At 45.8% G+C, this 19,415-nt stretch overlaps 1 pseudogene; it reads left to right on the top strand.

Moving 5' to 3' along the window:
• Positions 1-13,947: 13,947 nt before the first annotated feature.
• LOC134362336 (U2 spliceosomal RNA) lies at positions 13,948-14,019 on the top strand (annotated as a pseudogene).
• The last annotated feature ends 5,396 nt before the right edge of the window (positions 14,020-19,415 follow it).

Here is a 19,415-nt window from a genome sequence, read left to right on the forward strand (position 1 = left end):
GCAGATGGGTCCCTAGAGACATCCTCACACTCCCTCAGCACAGGCCCAGGTGCTGCTGCTGTCAGCAGGCTCACCTGGTTGCCCTGGCAATAGCCAGCCAGCCAGCCGCTCCCCCACCCCTCCTCCTCTGGGCCCACAGCCAGGGAGGTGTGAGCCCGCGACTAAGGGCCCCGCTTCTCCAGCTGGTCCAGCACACCAAAGTTGGAGGCTCACAAGTGGTGAGAGTCCAGTTGGGTTCCAGGTTGTGCATACAGGTTCCAGTCTGTCCTGTCCCCATTTCACATCCGTCTGTCCTGCCTGACTGCCTGCCTGGCCAACTTCAGGCTCTGGCACTGGATGCAGAACCAACAGTCTTGTTGACACCATTTTACCAGATCTACAATTGCCTGACGCCAAATCCCTATGAAATAATCCCTTATTATATATCCCCCCGGGTGGTTCTCATTATCTGCTTGGATCCTGACATACATAAGGGACAAAAACTGGGAATGAACTAGATGCTGCCAGGTAGGAGAATGGGTGAGGCCGTTACTGTCTATCTGCCCTGGAATACTGTGTAACGTTGAAATGAACAAACCATAGCAAATCACAACAGCAAAGGTGAACCACAATGCTGAACAAAAGAAGTCAGACCAAAAAGAATGCATACTTCATAAGTCCATCTACCTAAAAACACAAAAGTAAAACAGACCGTTAAGGAGACAGGTGGTCATTAAATGGATGCCCAAGTTTTGACAATTTGCTGAGCTGTGCTTTTATGATGTGCTCACACTTCTGTATGCATATTATTATTCAACTAAAAAAAAAATGTATAAGTGGGGGAGAGAAGCCCTGCTAGATGGTGAGCTCCATGTGGACAGGTACTCTATTTATACCTGGCTCCTTCTGTACATCTGCCACAGTGCACAGTCACAGTCATGGGGCAGGACAGGAAGGAGGCAGGAGGAAAGGAGGGATATAGCAGGAAGAAGACCCCTTTTGAGCATCTAAATTCTGGTCTGATTTATATGACCCTCCCATATACCTAACTATTATCTATAACCCTGTTTCACAATTTTCTTCAATATCTAATATACCTTTGAATTTGCCAAAACAAACATTCATCTTACTCTGTTATTTTTACAATCAAAATAGCCTCAGTAGCATTAAATATATGTGAGAGAATCAATACCAATAGTTCTCATATTTAGAATGTTCCAGCCCATTGAGTAAAATTTCTAGTTAACTCAGATTCACCATACCTGAATTACCAATTCTGAGAGCCTTAGAAACAGTAAAATATACCTCACATCAAAAGTGCTCGGCGGGCACAGCAGAACTGTGCGGGCCGAGCCAGGCATGGGTCCTGGTGTCCCGCTGCATGCACGGTGCTTACCTGCACCCGCACTGAGGAGGAGCACGGGCCACAGGATATAGCCAGTCCAGCCTCCCGAGCCTGGTGCGCTTCCTCATCAAAGGGGTAGAGGACGCAGCTTCTCAAAGCTGTGCTGAAGACTGAATAGGAGAAGGACTGCAGGAGAACTTTGGAAATGCGATTCCAGTGTAAGGCGCTATTGGTAAACACAGAAGCCTTCTTCTCCCTGTTACTTTTAATGGCACGTCATACATATCAAAAATTGACAAAGAAGAGTAAAAATTTCCAGGGCATTATGACACCCCAAGGACATCACAGCATGGGGAACGTGTACTGCTTGCTTCACTGCCTGACCCAAAATGCTAACCCCACAGCTGAGGCCATTTCATGCTCACCTGGATGCTCAGCCCAGCCTGACTCCTTAATCCACTGTTTCCCAGCAGAGAACGAAGAAGGAACCTCTCTTTGTGACTCAATTCCACAGATGGCTTCTGATCAAACATCTGCCTCACCCCAACTTCTCAGGGGCAGTTTCGATCTGGGCATCTGGCCCTTCAGAAAGAAAACAAAGACAGGAAGATCCTTGAGCAGCTGGCAAAGATGGCTGATAATCAAACCATTTCAGTGCATCTTATAACACAAAATAGTGCATCCAACTTCAAGACTTTATAACATCATTTTGACCCATATTCACTTTATTTTAAACCTTTTTTAAAAAATAAAATAAGAATCCAATAGCAACACTATCCACAATAGCCAAAATGTGAAACAGCCCAAGTGTTTATCAGCTCATGACTGGATGAGTAAAATGTGGTGTATCCACAAAACAGATTACTCAGCCAAAAAAAAAAAAAGCAGAATGAAGTTCTGATAAATGCTCCAAATGGATGAACCTTGACAGCATTATATTCAGTGGAAGAAGTCAGCCACAGAAGACCACATATTGTATGATTCCATTTAAAGTGTCCAGAAGAGGCAAATCTATAGAGACAGAAAGTGGATTTGTGGTTTCCAGGGACTTGAGAGGATGCGGGGAGTGACTGCTGATGGGTAAAGGGTTTCTTTTCGGGGTGATGAGAATGTTCCAAAAGTGATTGTTGTGATCGATTGCACAAATCTGTGATTATGCTAAAACCATGGAATTGTGCACTTTGATGGGCAAACTGTAGGGTGTGGGAATTTCATCTCAATAAAGCTGTTATAAAAAAATAAAGACTTCTGGCTCCTTTTCATTCCAGCCTTGTTGGTGTGAACGTTATCAATTGATCTAGAATTTAAGTGGCCTTTCTGGAATGCTGGACAAACAAATTTTTCTCATGCATTATACATCCGACGTAAACCATGGTAACACACGCCTGGGAGGAGGGTGGGTTATTCCATCACCCAGGGGTGAAAACTCTGCAAATTAACCACAGGACGGTTCACTGAAGCAAGTAATAGATTGGGCTGTGAAAACAAGAAATCTTTGTGGGAACGAGAGTGCTTATTCATATAGTCTGTTTGCTAATTATGGCTAGTATGAGCAGTATTTTAAGTGCTTTTACGAACCCTGAACGTCAGGGACTCACTCAGTGGCCCAGAGGACACGCACAGCCAAGACTGTGCAACCACCTGATGGGCAAGTCTGCAGTGCCAGCCACCTGACCGTGAACTCGGGTGACAGCAGTCTGCGCAAGGACACTGCGCGCTTCTGCGCTGCGTGCACAGGTGTGCAGGTCTCTGCATCTCGGGATGGGCGTCGGAATTTACTGAGTGCCTTTTCAATTTGCTTCATCTCAATGTGTCTTTTTAGTTCAAAAGAACCTAAATGGAGAGGAGAGGTCTAACTCCCTGTCCCAGGGCCAGAGCGTGACTTGCATGCATTTGAGCTGGTAAACACAGTCTGCAGGGTTTGATGGGTTGTGGGTTTGTTTTTATGATCTCATCCTCGAATGCCAAAAGTCTGTGCTGGTCTCGCAGGATCTTCGTGCAGGAATACGATCCTGGACAAGCTCTTCGTGGGCTGTCCCGACAGCAGCCTCCGCTGTGACCCGGACACACCGGCTGGTGTGTCTTCGGGCCGGGCGAGCGCTCTCCATGCAGAGGAAACTCGGAGGGCTCCAGAAGCCCCATCTGCGGCAGCCCACACTCTGCCTGGGCTGCCCCAAACCCAGTGCTCTTTCTGTCCTTCTGTCGGATTCCCAGAGCTCTGATCCAGCCCCGCTGGAGCCCCAGACCTTTGAAAACCCCCAACCCCACACCCTTTGCTTCCCATTAAGAAGAGAGACTCCTCCGATACATCTTACTAACTGAGGTTATCAGTTACTTCAATAAAGTTGCCCAGTTTAGTGGGTTGTGTTTTTTAAATTAGGAGGTAAAGACTTCTTGAACTCTCTTTTGCAGTCCTAGTAATGCTACTAAGTTGCAAACCACCCAAAATCAACCATTTCAAGCATTTCAATAACTCACATTATCTCGTTTGTATTTGGCCCGTGTAAGGAAGGATGGAACTAGTAAAGCGAGCTTTCTGAGTGTGTCACACCTGAGGGAAACGCCTTCCATCAAACGTCAGTCTGCTGTTCTCAGAGGAGTTGCACTTGCCTCAGCTGTGCATTGGATCCATCCCCAGGACACAGCTTCCCCGGAGGGCGCAGATGCCGAGCAGGGGTCACGGCCACGGGCTCTCAGCTGCAGTCCCGGCTCTGCAGCTCGGGTGGTGCCATGTGGAACCCAGCTGCAGGCGCAGGTGTGCGGGAGCCAGGCCTGGCCCCGCGGGAGGAGAGCGGGAGGCAGGCGCGGGGCTGCGACATCAGCCGCCAGCTGGGGTTCCAGTTCGGCCACTGGGGGTGGGCACGAGTTTGGCTGCTGGTCAAACCCATGAGCCTGAACTTCTTCATCTATAGTTAGCAATAATGACAATGCCAACCTTGCAGAGATGTGGAGAGGAATAAAAGGACAGCTTTATCAAGAGTCTGGCACGGAAGAAACACACACAAGTGGTTGCTCTTGGTTTTCCTCGGAAAGAACGACTCTGAGCCCGGTTCCCACCGCTGCCGCTTCCCAGGCTGCCGACCCCGTGATGCGCGGGGGCCAGGGTCACCTACCCTGGTCATCCACAAACACTGCAGACTGTCTTCTCTCCAGTCTAACCCAACAATAGGCTGTGTCAACGTGCTTCTCGGAGATGGAGGCTCCGACCCACTCCAGAGGGAGGAGTCTTCCTCTCGGTCCTCTGCTGTCAGCGCTTAGCAGTGCCTGCATGGAGCAGCCCTGCTTCTGCAGAAGGAAATCCGGGGGACAGACAGAGCCTGCTGCCGTCCCTGGCTCTCGTCCTCTCACAGTCGGGAAGAGATGACTGTGGGTACCAAAGGGCAGCACTTTGAGAAAAGGCCTCCCCAACAGAAATGATCAACTCACAAAACATCTGTCCAAACACCCAGGAACATCCCTGCTGTTAAGGGGTGGAGTCACCGGGCCTTTGGAACTTCAGAACGCAGCAGCAGCAGCAACAGCAGAACAGACCCCACTGGAACCGTCACGATCCACGATGGCCACCAGCCACCCCCTTCCGCTCCAGGCTCGTCTTCTCAGCACGCAGGCTCCCTGGACACTCACAGCCTCCCTGGAGAGCAAGGGCACCAGCCCGTGGAAGAGGAGACTCACAGCAGTCTCTCCAGCTGACCGTCCGCTAAGTGCCTGGGTGCGGACAGCGAATGTCCACACTTCCCAGACACTTTTCTCTACTGACCACTTCTCCCCGGTACCCAAGTGACCCTGAGTTTTCACCTGAAGACATTAGCCTTGCAGAATACAGCATCACGGAGGTCCTCATTCATTTACCAGGTTGTTTAGGGTGGTTATCAAACCACCTTATTTCTGGTTTTTAAAACTCCATTCTAAAAAAAGTTGGTTTATTTTAAGATTTTAAATGTGTCAATACAATCTCTCTCCCTTACTTTTCTGTACTCTGATATATCAGCAAGCATAGAAATAAAGTTACTACAAACAGCTGGTCTAAATTATTCTTCGAGTTTATCTTTGTAAACACCCTCTATGGGTTGCAGAATGTGCATATTTTCCATGCTCCACATTTGGCTTCATAGACATTGTTACGAGTACTGTATAGTATGGTTAAAAATGTTTCTCTTTCATTTCTGAGTCTTTAATTTTATGTTTGAGCTCTGCATAAAAATAGCTTGTAATTGCTTTTTGACAGTAATAAGCCTAAGATTGTGACTCAAAATTTTGAGATATTATGTTCTTTTGTAATTGTATTCTATGAAAACATAGTTCAATATGGAACTTTTAAAAAACAGCCCCAGCTTGAGCAATCCCACAGTCTCCTGACACCACAGAAGTTACAGTGAAAGTCGTGCACCAGGACGACTGGTGAGGCCACACACTCATTTTAACAAAGCTCGCTTGTACCAAGAGAAAAGCCACCTATACATAAGCCACAAGGTGAAAGGAGAAAAGTCAGAGCATTCAACTTCTCTCCTTCCACCTGCTTGCATTGAGTCTTGTGGCATCTTGCAGAACTAGACAGCACTAGGAATTTCAACTCTAATTTCATCTTAAAAACATCCCACCAGAGTTCACACATCCTACAGTGTTTAATATAAATAAGGCCAGAAATTAAGATGGATGCTGCTCTAAGCAGCAAAGAGACTACACAGAGATGGTGTGAGGTGTTGAAAATCAGTTGACACGTTTTTCAGGAAAACAGCAATCAGCTAGAATATTCTAGAAATACGAGAGAGAACAATCTATTAATGATGTTTCATAAACATCAAATCTACATAGACTCTTCATTTATTCTTCAGTTGTACAACAAATTTCTTCCATAAAACACAAGTGCACAAATATATCCCCTTCTCTACATTTCAGTTAACTGCACCGAGTGGGTCTGCCTGAGGGAGAGGGTCCAGGAGCCAGGAAGCCACCAGAATTTAGTAACTGCCACTCCATTTTTATTAACCTCACATAACTGCCATTTTTCTCAGTAGCAAGAAGTAATGTAGAATCGTTTTCAGATATGCAATCTTCTGAAAGTTGGGGGGGGAAAGATGGTATTAATAGCTAAAGTCCAGGAAAATAAAATGTAACAAAATGATGTTTTTCCCTGAGGCCAGCCAGTGTTTCTACCATGATGGGCCTGAGCCCTCACCAGGGAGGTGTCTCGAAGCCACGGGATACGTGACCCACATTGTAGAGCAGGACTCCACAGCTGTCGATGGTGTGCTTTCATCAGAAAATTATCGAAGCAGCCAGTCGAAGCTCAGGGTGAAGGGGTGGGTAGCCTTTCTAAGCTTCAAAAGAAATGAAGTGAATTTTTTCATGTTTGAAATAGAAAACAAAAACATAACTCATTTCTAACAAATTACACATTTTAAAATACTTTGAATCTATCAAGCGAGATAAAGCTGGCAAAGAACTGAGCACACAGCGAGCACATGGGAGGCATGTAACATTCATGATGAAATGAGGGTGGCAGTGACGGTGACAAACACAGGGATAGCGGAGACCCTGGATGCTGCAGAGCCCCATCATTGTGATGACGGTGACAATCACAGGGGTGGTGGAGACCCTGGGTGCTGCAGAGCCCCATCATTGTGATGACAGTGACAATCACAGAGATGGCGGAGACCCTGGATGCTGCAGAGCCCTGTCATTGTGGTGATGTTGGCAATCACAGGGATGACGGAGACCCTGGGTGCTGCAGAGCCCTGTCATTGTGGTGATGTTGGCAATCACAGGGATGACGGAGACCCTGGGTGCTGCAGAGCCCTGTCATTGTGGTGACGGTGACAATCACAGGGGTGGTGGAGACCCTGGGCACTGCAGAGCTCCGTCATTGTGATAGATGGTGACAATCACAAGGGTGGCGGAGACCCTGGATGCTACAGAACCCGTTACTGCTGCCTGTGCTGCTCTGTTGAGAAGAATGCCTTACAATTAGACAGCTCAGCATTTCTGAGGTCTCAGGTCATTATGCCAGTAGTGATGGAGTCTGAAATCCTGTTTACAATCTGGCTCCTTCTTGATTGATAAGTATTTACCTGGGTAAATATTTTTACCCATTTTACTAGATAATGCTAATTGCTGTAAAAAAGCAAATCAAACATTTTAGTAATTTAGCATATTCAGATTTTTCTTGCTTATATAACCATCCAAAGCAGATGTTTCTTGAGCAATATTTCCTTCTCTGTAATGGCCCCAATCTCCTGGAGCCTGGAATCCTTTGTGCAGGCCAGAGGATTGAGAACTCAAGCTGTCAGAAGCCCCACAACCCACCTTGGGGACCAGGCAGTGGCTGAACCTGGTGCGGACAGGACAGCTGGGCCTCCACCTCCTGCCATCTCTGCAGGCTCTGGGAAGAAACAGCCAGTGTCCAGTGGTCTATCAGCTGTCCTTTCCATGCTGTCCATGTCTGTTTTATTTCTGGTATTATTATTCTGAAATAAACCTGATAGCATATGTCCTCAAGATTTCAATATTGACCAGTCACTGCTGTTCTGAGCTTTGAGTCAGATTCTCCAGATGAATGAATCACTACAGGGGCTGTTGGAGTCTTGGAATCTGCATTCAGTGTCTTATGCCAAAAAGTTCCACTCAGACAAAGAATCATTGACTGGACTTGGCATACTCTTGGTGAGGTGGCGGCTCTGCACTTCAGACATTCCTCAGGTACCTTCTGGGTTCTAGGTTCCATTGGTGGGCGTGAGCCTCCACAACCACTGGTTGGCAGCAGTAAGATTGTGGGGCTGGTGGTCTTCAATGCTGACCTTTTGGGCGGCTCCATGCTTCTTTCTCTGTAGATTTTTTTTTTTTTTGTCCCTTACTATCTGCAAAGCCAAAGCCCTCTGAGCTCTAGAATTAGGTGGAAGAGTCATCTCTTTAATTAGGCTCCTTCTGGAAGGTGTGGGGCCTTACTAGAATGGCCTCTGTGTCATGCACGCACTGGCTGCAGGGCTCCGGCCCAGTCTGTGCTACAATGCCAAGTATAAAGTCACCTGCTCACTGTAGAGAGGTGTGCAAAAAAGAAAAGGAATGTGTCCCTTGTTTGTATGTGGCTTTCCCAGCTCTCCTGACTGGCCCATTTTCATAAATACAATTTTCTCTAAACTACCAAAAAGCTTCACCTCTTTAGGTATTCAGAGTGTGCATAGGATTTTTTTATTGACAGGAAAATGCTTTTTTCCTACTAAAATGAACAATTTTGAATCATAATAACTGTATCCCCTGAATGCCTTAGTCTGTCACAGCACGTGCCCCCCGAGGGCCGCATCAGCCGCTCGCAGTGTATGGGGAGGCAGCTGTTCTGGAACTTGCTCTGAGTAATGATGTTCGGCAGACACACAGATACTCAGAGTGCTTAGGCTAATTATGTAATAAGGGAATCACTCTTAAAATTTTATAAACGTTAATATAGACATTTAACTTCAATTTCTTTGAAAGTTGAGTAGGAAATGAGAATTCTGCTGGTACTAGTACCAAATGCTCACTTTTATACGGAGGCTTTAAAATGGAGGGGCTTGCAAATCTAATGCCGTGTTCTTGCTGCAAATTACTCTCCTTGGCATTGAAATATCACCGCAATTAAACCTGCAGTAAAGTATTACAAAAAAGTCCTTGACTGTTTCCAAACAAAATTGTGAGGTTCTTCAGGATGCCATCAGTTGAAGGGTGGGCAATCAATTCTATAATTCATTTTTATTATCTGCTCAACATTCCTCCAAAATATTTTGGTCTTTACTTCCTGCAGCATGGATTTTTAGTTTTCCAGCACTAAAAATGCCATGTCCTTGCCCAGCTCTTGTTTCACGGGATCTGTAAGGTGTGTGCCTCTTCCAGCATCTACACACCTGGCCAGGTGCACATCATTTCTTTCCAACTCTAGATAGTGCCTGACTTCAGGTATTAGAAATATTTTCCCTGATGGTAAGACTGTGGGTCGACTGATCTGGGTGTACCAGGGACAGAGTGATAGAGAGATGGGCTCGGTCTCTGGCTCATGAGATGTACACTGCAGCGATGAGGAAGGACATCACACAAAGCTCGGCAGGTGTGGGAGCACCTGGAAGAACAGGGAGTGGAGCGAGTAGGGACCTCGCCCAGTTCTCTGGGAAACCAGCTGGTGGCCCTACTGGAGACCTGGCGCTCTGTGAGCTCGGCCATCCTACTGGCTCATCTGCAAGCACTGAGTTCTGCTTGCTTGGTTCCTATTAATGACTGTCCCCAAGATTCACGCAGGTGGCCAAACCAGGAACCTGGGCCGCATGCTTCAGTCAGCCTCTCTCTGGTCTCTATGTTGAATTAACACCCGAGACCACCCACCCCGTCCCCAAGTTCTCCAGCCTGCCTCCTTGATCTGCTCTGACCATCCCCAACTGGCACAACTGCAGGGTCCGACGCTGTTCTCCTTTGCCTCACACTCCTGCCCCTCCCATGTCTTGTCCAGTTCCGTAGGATATTCTAAAACACAACTGTTCATTTCCTTCCCCCAGCTTGAAACCTTTCAGTGGCTCCCACTGTCCTCAAATGAAGTGCAAAAAGACAGCGGGAGGGCCCTGGCCTCACCTCAGCAGGTGCATCTCTCGCCACAGGCCACCACAAACTCACGACTACTGCTGTATAAAACGACTCTAACCCAATGAGTTAGACCTTTCCTGCCTGGGGCTTTGGATATGCTTTTCTTCTGCTGAGAAAGCTCCTCTTGCTGCCTGTTCCTAACTCTGGCCTGGTCGCAAACCTCAAATCTCAGCTCAGATGAGGCCTTTCTGACCTGCACGGAGACGCAGTGCACCCCATGTTCCCCTGGCACCTGTGCTTATTCTAGTCTTTGCACTCATCACACCATTGTTAAAATGTGGGAAGATTGGGGCAGACTGTCAGAGAACAGGCTGCAGACCCGGACTGCTGGGCTCCAACTGCATGCACCAGCCTTTGCTGGTGGAGTGGCCTCGGAGAGAACATACAGCCTCGGTGTGCCAAGCTGCCCCCTGCTGGGTCCGGTCAGGCATCAGTCACCACCTGACACATCTACAGAACCCTAATATGTGTGGCATCAGGTCCAACATGCAGTCCCTGCTCTCCCACCACCAGGAAGGGAGGAGCTGGAGCCTGTTGCCCTCCCATCGGTGTCCCAGGATCACACCGATTATCCTGTTTGAGCATAGGCCCAGATGCTCAAATCACACCAGCCAAATGAAAACTCTCCATTGCCCTAGAATCAGCTGCCTGCAAAGCCCAGGTCTGCACTCACATGCACCAGAGTCTCCGTAGAGACACGGAGTGTCCAACACAGGGCATTGGCCCACAGACTAAAGTTTCCTCAGAAACGGTGAGTTTGCAGGGAGTGGTTTGGGGCCAGGATTTTGTGGGTGGCGCATTCTTTCATTTTTTCTTTTCTCTTTTCTTTCTGTTTTTCATCTTTGAGAGAGAGAGAGAAAGCAACAAAGACAGCTCCATGATTGTGCTGCTTTGTGGCCTGGTGTCATCTGCGGCTGACATATCTTCTGATCCCATATTCCCACAGTGTGCCTGCAACTTCAATCTAGGGCCCAGTAACGACTAGAAATTAAGAGGAAGAATTGCTGTTTTGTGTACTTCGGAATACATAATATGACATGAATGAAACTGTGTAAGAGTCATGAAAGAAAGGAATTGAAAAGTTTCTGCTTTATGTGCTGCATTTTGGGTATGTGAGTTTTGTTTTTGTCTCAATTCTATGAGCACGTGGCAGGTGATGTACATGTGTGTGCATGTGTGGGTTGTGCACACATGTATGTGTGTGTGTGTGCGCTTGTGTTGGTGGGTTTGTGCGTGTGCACACGAGTGTGTGCGTATGTGTGCAAGCGTGTGCTCATGCGTGTGTGTGTGCATTCTCCTTTGGGGGTGGGGAAGAAGGACGAGGGCCGCCTCTTGTGACATTAGCACACGCTGCCCTCCCGTCAGCCTCTGACCCGCTCCCCCAGGCTCTCGCCCCAAAAGAGTGAGGTCACTGCGCCAGCCTGACGCTCAAGGCCTGGACAGTCGCTAGAGCATGAGAACTCTTCTCCTGAGACTGCACTTGCAAATGCATGATGTGGGATGCTCGGAGAGACGCGTCGCCGCCCACGACTTTCAATAGCAAATTCAAATTCAAACCAGAAGCAGCGTGGCTTGAGAGGAAAGGCACAGCATCCCCCCCGGGGGCCTTCACGGCGACCGCCACCTCATCCCCGACAGCTCAGCAAAGACCGACCGTGCTCCAGCCTCCGGGAGCCGTGCGGGGTGCGGGGACAGGATGGCAGGTGCAAGTGCGGGCGCCGTCCTCAGACATGCCCGTGCCCCTTTCACCACTTCCCACGGGGGAAAAACCTCAGAGCATCTCTCCTAATCCTCGAGAGTCTACAGGTAAACCCTGGGCAGGTAAAGGAACGCGGGCGGTGTTTCTCAGGGCAAAGGAGCCACAAGCGCACGCAGGGCGACCCTGTCCTTCCCACGCCCCACGCGGGAACGACGACACAGAACGACAGACACAGCGACCAGACGCTTCAGAGGGTACACCCGTGGGCAAAACGAAAAGTTGAGAACAGAGCCAGAAATTGGAGAAGCATAACGTGAGCCAGTGAAACTGGATGGAAACAGTTTGAAATACAGAACTCTTATGTTGGAGAAAATAGGATGAACAGGGTTAAGGAAGCTCTTTAAAGAGGGGTTCGGGGGGCTTCGGGGGGCCGTCCCCTCTGAGACATCACGGCATGGCCTCTGCGCAGAAGTGGCATCTTGTCCTACTCCAGTCTCTGTTTCAGTGACACCTGGATGTTATGCTCAATTTGGGGGGAAATCCGGGGAAGGAAAATTAAATTTAGCAGATTCATACAGATGTCAGTTTGGTTTTTAAAAGTTGTAAGAGAAACATGAATGGATTAGTAAGTAATAACTAGGAGAGTTATATTATCATAATATCAGTGAATCTCTAGAGCAGAAACCCTAATCAAATAAAAAGGCTTGAGTGCAGTCACAACATTAATGATATGGATAAGATGAAATTAAACACCAAAGTAGCACCAAGAAACAGAAAACTTTCCTAAGAGAAGCTGTTAGTCTGTTTAATAGTTTTCCAGGGAAAAGAAAGAAGCCCCCATCACCTGTACAAGTTTTGAAACTAGGCTAAATGAGCACTAAAAATATACTCTGGAAGCATCAGTACTTCAGCCTGGGACTGGACCCAATTACCCAGCAGTTATTTTCCATCTTCAATGACTGTGCTCCTTGCTGTTATTCTATGTCAACCCCTCTCCCTCCCACAGTTTCATGACACCCCACACTTAGGTACCAACTATTGCAAATTGTGCTTAATGACACAAAATAGTAGATCCAGGAGGGCAGCCTATTTAAAAGAAAGATCTGTTTTTCCATCTATTCAATTTTTTTAGTATCTGATGTGTCCTTTCAGTGTATTTCTATCAAGGATGACAATAAAATATTTGATGAGTACATTTGTAGTTGGTCTACAATGAAACATTCAGGTTATACAGAATTCAAAAACAACTCAATGCAAATTCTAATCTGTTCTTTTTAAATTTAACGTTTCCCTTAATTCCTGCCACATGATTGAATCTCTTCTACAGACTATTGGGCTTTTATGATATTAAACTGAGTTTAAAAGACACTTTCCATACTACAAAGTTATAGAAGTACATTTTGATAACATGTACAAATGCTCCCCAATCTTAATATCACTTAGTTGCATATTATAAAACTGAAATTTTATTGATATTTTCTGATACAACATAACTCAGAAGAGGAAAATATATCTGGAATATGTATAATATATCTGGTGCTTAAAAGTTTTTAAAAATCACTATTAACATTTTTTATTGGGAATTTGGATCTCTTACAGGGAGATGGACTGAGGCAGTAATGGGAGGCTGTAGATGCTGCTGTTTTGTGACTTCTCCACTTAGGTGGCCTCAAACTGTCACTCCCACAGAAGTGATGGGCTCTCTGTACCCCATCTCCAATGTCCTCGGCTGTCTGCTGGACACTGTCATCTGAGTGTTCTGCCAAACTCAAAAACAGACGAGACAAAACCGCTCTCCATCCACGAGTCTTGCTTCTCTCCAAGGCAGCCTCCTTTCCACGTTAACTTTTCTTCCACCGTTCACAGCTCCCAGACCCACCCCATCCTCTTCTTGCTCCACCTGACTCTTCTTCAGCAAAGTTTTGTTCCATCCCTGTTTGCCAAAACTCAAGCTAGACCTGGGTGTTTTCATTCTGGATTATCAGGCATGGGTATGATTTCTAAAGAGATACTGTATTCATTTCACCTGCTTGTTTAGAACTTTGAATGGTTCTCCGTAATCTTTGCTAAAGAAGGCCTTTCTAAGCATGGCACCAAAACCAGAAACATGTACGTTAAAGTTAAAATCGTCTGCGTTACAACAAAAAATAAACAAACAAAAGGTAAAGTGAAGTTAAAAGATAATTATTCTGTGAGGAAAATTTTTACATGTATTACCAAAAAACCTATTTAAATTAATAAAAAATATGAACAGAAAACTATGCCATTGAATGTGGTTTAGGACCTGATAAAAATTTACACGTACTAAAATAAAGAGGTTTTTATCGCTTCTCGGCCTTTTGGCTAAGATCAAGTGTAGTATCTAAAATAAAGAGGTTTTTGGTAAAAAAAAAAAAAAAAAAAAAAAAAAATTAAAGAAACAGAATAGTATTACATGACAGTACCTTATTTATTTTAAAGTATGAGTGTTATATGCACAAGAAAAAAAAGCAGCAAACAGAAATACATCAAAATGTTAGCGGTGACTATCTCTAAATTTTAGAAATGGAGTTTTTTTAATCCTTTTTATTTTTTTCTTTATACTTATCTGTGTGTTTTTAAAGTTTTGCAAATAAAAAAAAATCTAAAGCTTTAGACTCACACTAAAGACCCTCAAAACCCTAGACAGAGCGCTACCTTTCCAGACTTCTCACCCACCGTTCTACTGCGTGAACCTCACACCCCAACCTCCATCCCTCTAGCCGAGCTTCTTCCCTCTTGGAAACTCCTGCCAGCCATGCCGTGTCCTGTGGACACATCCAAGAACTCATGAAAAGCTCTAAGGTACATCGAAAACAGCCACTCCGCTCTTCCTCCTTGAAAAACTCATCCAAACATGGTTGTAAATCCCTGCACGCTACAAGATATAGAAGAGGACCCAGGGTGGTAGTTCCGGATGCAACGACCAGGAGATTGGTGAGAGGATGGCGTGAGTCTGCTCCCCGCAGTTGGTCACTCTGCCTCCTGCCCAGGGTCCCCACCCACACTTCCTTTCATTCCCCCTGCCCCCACCCCTGCAGTGCACCATGCACATCATAGGTGATTGATAAATTCATTGAGTGACTACTAACCTGGTTAGCTACTCCCACATGTGTAAAAAGCAAGATCTGTACTGAGAATATACAGCGTGTTCTGGAGAAGAGCGCTGCTAGCAACCACCCCAGACTGCAGGACCGGCCCCCTCGACCTGGCCCTGGACCAGCCACAGGAGAGAGGAGGGAGTCGATGAGACTCAGCGTGGACCTTGATGACCAGAACAAATTTGTGGTAATACCTGGAGGGACAGAATGTGGCTGGGGCCAGGTGTGGGGTGGTGGCTTGCAATAGGAGAGGGCAGGAGCCACAGGACAGCAGAGTGAGAGCTCCCACCTGGACCTTTCTCTTCTTCCTGGTGTTGGCCTGGGCAGTCAGCACCCTCAGGGCAATACCAGGCTGTGATGGGCAGCACTGGACAGGCAGGCGCCCTCGAGAACCACCCCTCTCCCACCACTTGCCACATGCACCCAGCAACCCCATCAGAAAGTGAGGGTCCCTGTAAGGCCAGGACTGGGCAGAGGTCCCTGGAAGTCCTGGGCACAAGCAGCAGTGGGGGCAGACAGTGACCCTGGACTCTGCACTGGGCCCCCTCACCCCAAATACTCCTGGAGGAGGCTTAACCTTTTCCACTTCCCCAATTACTATTCCCAGCAGTTTCTGATCCCAAGAGAACAGAAGATGAGTCCTCAGGAGAAAATTCCAAGATATCTGAGACACCCCAGGTCCGTGAAGAAAAGACAATAAATAAGAACAACAAAAACCTACGTGAGGAGGAGTAGGGATATTGGAACAGGCTAATAAGAATTTAAGATAAGCATAACAGTTACCTTCAAAGGACTGGGGGGCAGATATTAGAAAGAGGGGAGAGAAACAAGTAGATATAAAGATATAATAAGTGGAAATGTGGTGCAAATCATATTATTGTTGAACTAAAGAACTCAGTGAATGAAAGAGCGAGTGGATATATCAAAAGAATGAAATTAGTGAGGAAGGATTGGGTCAAAGCACTCTTCTAGAAGCTATCAGAAAAAGTGTTTTTTTTAAGTATAAAAAATGAGGATAAAAATATGCATGGGGAAAAAGGAAATGTCACTAAGAATCTAAGAAACAGAAAGGGAAAGAGGTTGAGGAGATAATGGCCCAGATATCCCAGAGTTGAAGACAACAGTTCCCAAGTTGAAAGGATGTGTGAGGTGCATACAGGAGAGGCAAGAGGACACCCACACTCACACACGCAGTCATGAAATAGCGAACATGCAAAGCCGGGGGTCATGTGCAGGGAGACCCCAGGGCGAAAGAGAGACTCAAGCTGCAGTCCCGCTCTGCCCTGTGAGCCAGGACCCTCCTACATCGTGATCCTTGCACTGGCAGGTGTGGTGTTGGGATCAGGGAGACCACGTGTCAGAAGAGGATCTGAATTTTACAAATAAAGGTAAGAAATGAATGCAATATAAAATGTTTACTAAATCAGAATCATTTCAGAAAAATGTTTACTGACAGTATGTTCAACCTGTATTTCAGCAGCGGTCTAAAGCATGTGTATCAAACAGGGAAAGAAATCTTACTTTAACATTACCTTTGAAATTAAAGTTTCCAGAGCCTTACAAAGAAATGTATGTCAAATTAATTTCTGGGACTCAATGAAGCTTAAAATGAATTCATAATGAGGTGCATTTAAGAGGTGTATATAGGGGTTTGGAGGGGCTGATCAGAGAGGTCCCCTTCCTGCCATTAACTCTAATTTCATGATTATGACACATTTTATCCTAACACAAAGCATAATCTAAGAAATGATATGCTTTTACAATTACTGTACATGCAGCATGTGTGACCAAATGGAAGTTGAATATTGCTACATTATTATCATCATTGTTATTATTAGCGCATTGAGTATCAACAATGTGTCCTACACGAGATGTCATGAAGAGAGCGTTCCTGTGTTGGAGATTTATATTTTCGTTTAGAGATACTTATAATTCCAATATAACACACGTAACCTGAGAAAATGATTGTCTCAAAAGTGCAAGATTTCCTGAAAATACGTGCTTATGGCTTCTGATGACACCTGCCTGCTTCCAGTGCGTGCCAATGAAGAGTGATACTTAACAGGTTATGCTTTCATATAAAATATTTTCCATTCTTCATATGCAAATATTAAAAACTTTAAAAGCATATCTTAAATAAATTCAGTTTCTTCAATAAAAAAAAAGGGTAGTGCTGTAAAGATTCTGAAAAATGTGAGCAGTTTCTTAATCCACTTACCATGCGTTGGATACCTTGATTTCGTGGTTATTACATTTGGACTGAAAAGCTAAAAATAGAACATATAGTTTAATTTCATTCAAATCACAGATTCCTAATGAGATAAACAAAATTTATATTCTTGTGTGCTCTATCTTCCTAAGTAACACACATTCAACAAGAATCAGACAAATAATAGCATTTCCGACCTAAGCATGGTCTGATCGATTTATTCCACCGCCATTTTGAGAAAAAGCCAAATGAAGACAATTCTAAACACTGGAGGACAGAGATAGCAGGGATCATTTGGATCTAGGTTTCTCTGTAAAACAAACCATCCTTACCCTGAATTATACCCTCAGGTTGTAAAATTGGATGCCCTCCAGAAATAAGCTCACAAAACGAGTTTTTGTTGCATAGCTATTTTAGAGATGTAGATTTAAAAACACACATCCAGCAAGAAACACACAATATCCTCTTTGTGAGAAAACAAGATGCTTTTCCCTCCAGCACCAGAACTACACTGTCACTGAGCAATTGGTATTTTGTTAATCATAGAGATGATGTGATATTATTTATGTGGGTGTCAGAAGTATAGATTCAATGTAATAATATAAATAATAAAATAATTCAGTAATGAGCTAGTCACATAGATAACCCACAACATAGCCGTGAATCTTGAAAGTGGCTGTATGTCGTTTGTGTTGGCTCCTAGGAAGCTCACAGCCACACTTGTCCTGAGTGCCCGGGGATTGCACAGCCCACCCTGGGAACACAGTCCTTCCTTCTGTCTCCTCCTGCTCTGCCTTCCCTTCTCCGTATTGACATTTTCTTTTCTTTTCTTTTTTTATGTTTTGTTCTTTTACCTACAATCTCAAATGCTTTTTTGAACAAGGCATGATATAAATGTATACACGATGAGCTAAATAAACTTGTAAATGCTCACGACTTCTGCTCACCACTTACATGTAAAACCTGCTGAATCGCTAAACTTTTTTACTAACTAGACGAGCCAGACCTTTGTTTCCATCCCTCAAAACACACAAAATCTGAATTAATAAATGTTTAGTTACATGTCTGTTAAACATAATATCAACTTACTTCATTAATCGCTCAATTAATGAACTTTCAATGCTTTTGAGAAAAAACGTGTCCATTGGTTAGATATCCTCAAGTCCGAGAATTCCTGGGCATGCACAGCACTGCCAAGAATCATCACAATTACCACTTAAAAGAACTACTCAATTTTGGAAAATGATAGTTCCCATTACATATTTGCAAATTCAAACATCATCATTTCAAGGAACCAGCACATGAGACTGGAACACAAGCCACAGCTCAGTGAAAGGTAACACCGACGAAACCGGCAAATCAGGACACAGTGTATGGCCACAGAGGTGTGCCACTAACCTCCTGTGGGGAGCCAGGTGTGAGAAGGTGTGAGGCCAGTTGTTGACACCCCGGGGGCACACCCCGGCCCATCGTCTCCGGCTGCCTGCAGCCTGTGGTGGGCAGGTGGGCTTAGAACCGGGCATTTGTCCAGTCAGGACTCCCGGACCAGGCTCCCTGCTCTGGGGCGCCCCCTTCCCTCCCTCCTCCGGCCTCTCCTGCACACCAGGACACTCGTCACAGCCCGGAACATTCCCTGCCACCCTCCAATTAAGCTTCTGCTGTTTAATTCCATTATGTGTCTTCTTCCCAGATGACCCAACTGACACAGATGGAGAAAAAAATCCATCTTCATTTTTACCCACCTCCAACTGAGATTTTGAACGGCCTTGGACTAGGAAAGTGGGCAGCATGCTGCAGTGGTACCAGCGGTGCCGGCAACTGCATTGGAGCAGAAATCACAGCTCTTTCCCACCATTTGTTGGGGAAAACTCAAGAAGCTGTTGACGCTCATCACCACACATTTTGGCAGCCATAAGACCACCACCCGATCTTGTTATGTAATGCATTCATTAAAAGCACACCTGTCGCTATAGCAGCATTAATTTTAGTATTGTATTTCAGCGTAATCTGTTTCCTATGTAATCCTATATATTTTATTTTGTGCATTTTAATACATTTTTCTGAGAGTCCATCAGCCTCCCCACTCCCAAAGACTTCCCCCCTAGGAGCAAAGTCAAGAGCCTGCCCTCCAGCCCACAACGGTCACAGCCAGTGCCACGGAGGATGGCAGAGCGGTGAAGACCGTTCCAGCCTAAAGGGCAGAACTGCTTAAAGTAGACTCCACAGGAGAATAACGGCAAGAAGTCAAGAAAGGCTGATTTTCCTTATTTTTCTAGAGTGGGGCCCCAGTACTGAGGCAAAACTGAGTTCAAGGTGGGCCAAGCTCATTGTCCTCTGGACTGGGAGAAGTGTGAGCCCCCATCCTGCTGACATCTTGAGTCCCCAGCAGGTACAGCATGGAGGTGCCAGCCCCTGCAGAGTCCCCTGAGCACCAGACAGTGGCGGCCAGGGCCAGGGTCTGCT

This window comes from Cynocephalus volans, chromosome 13 (genome assembly GCF_027409185.1).
Source record: "Cynocephalus volans isolate mCynVol1 chromosome 13, mCynVol1.pri, whole genome shotgun sequence".
Classification (NCBI taxonomy): domain Eukaryota; kingdom Metazoa; phylum Chordata; class Mammalia; order Dermoptera; family Cynocephalidae; genus Cynocephalus; species Cynocephalus volans.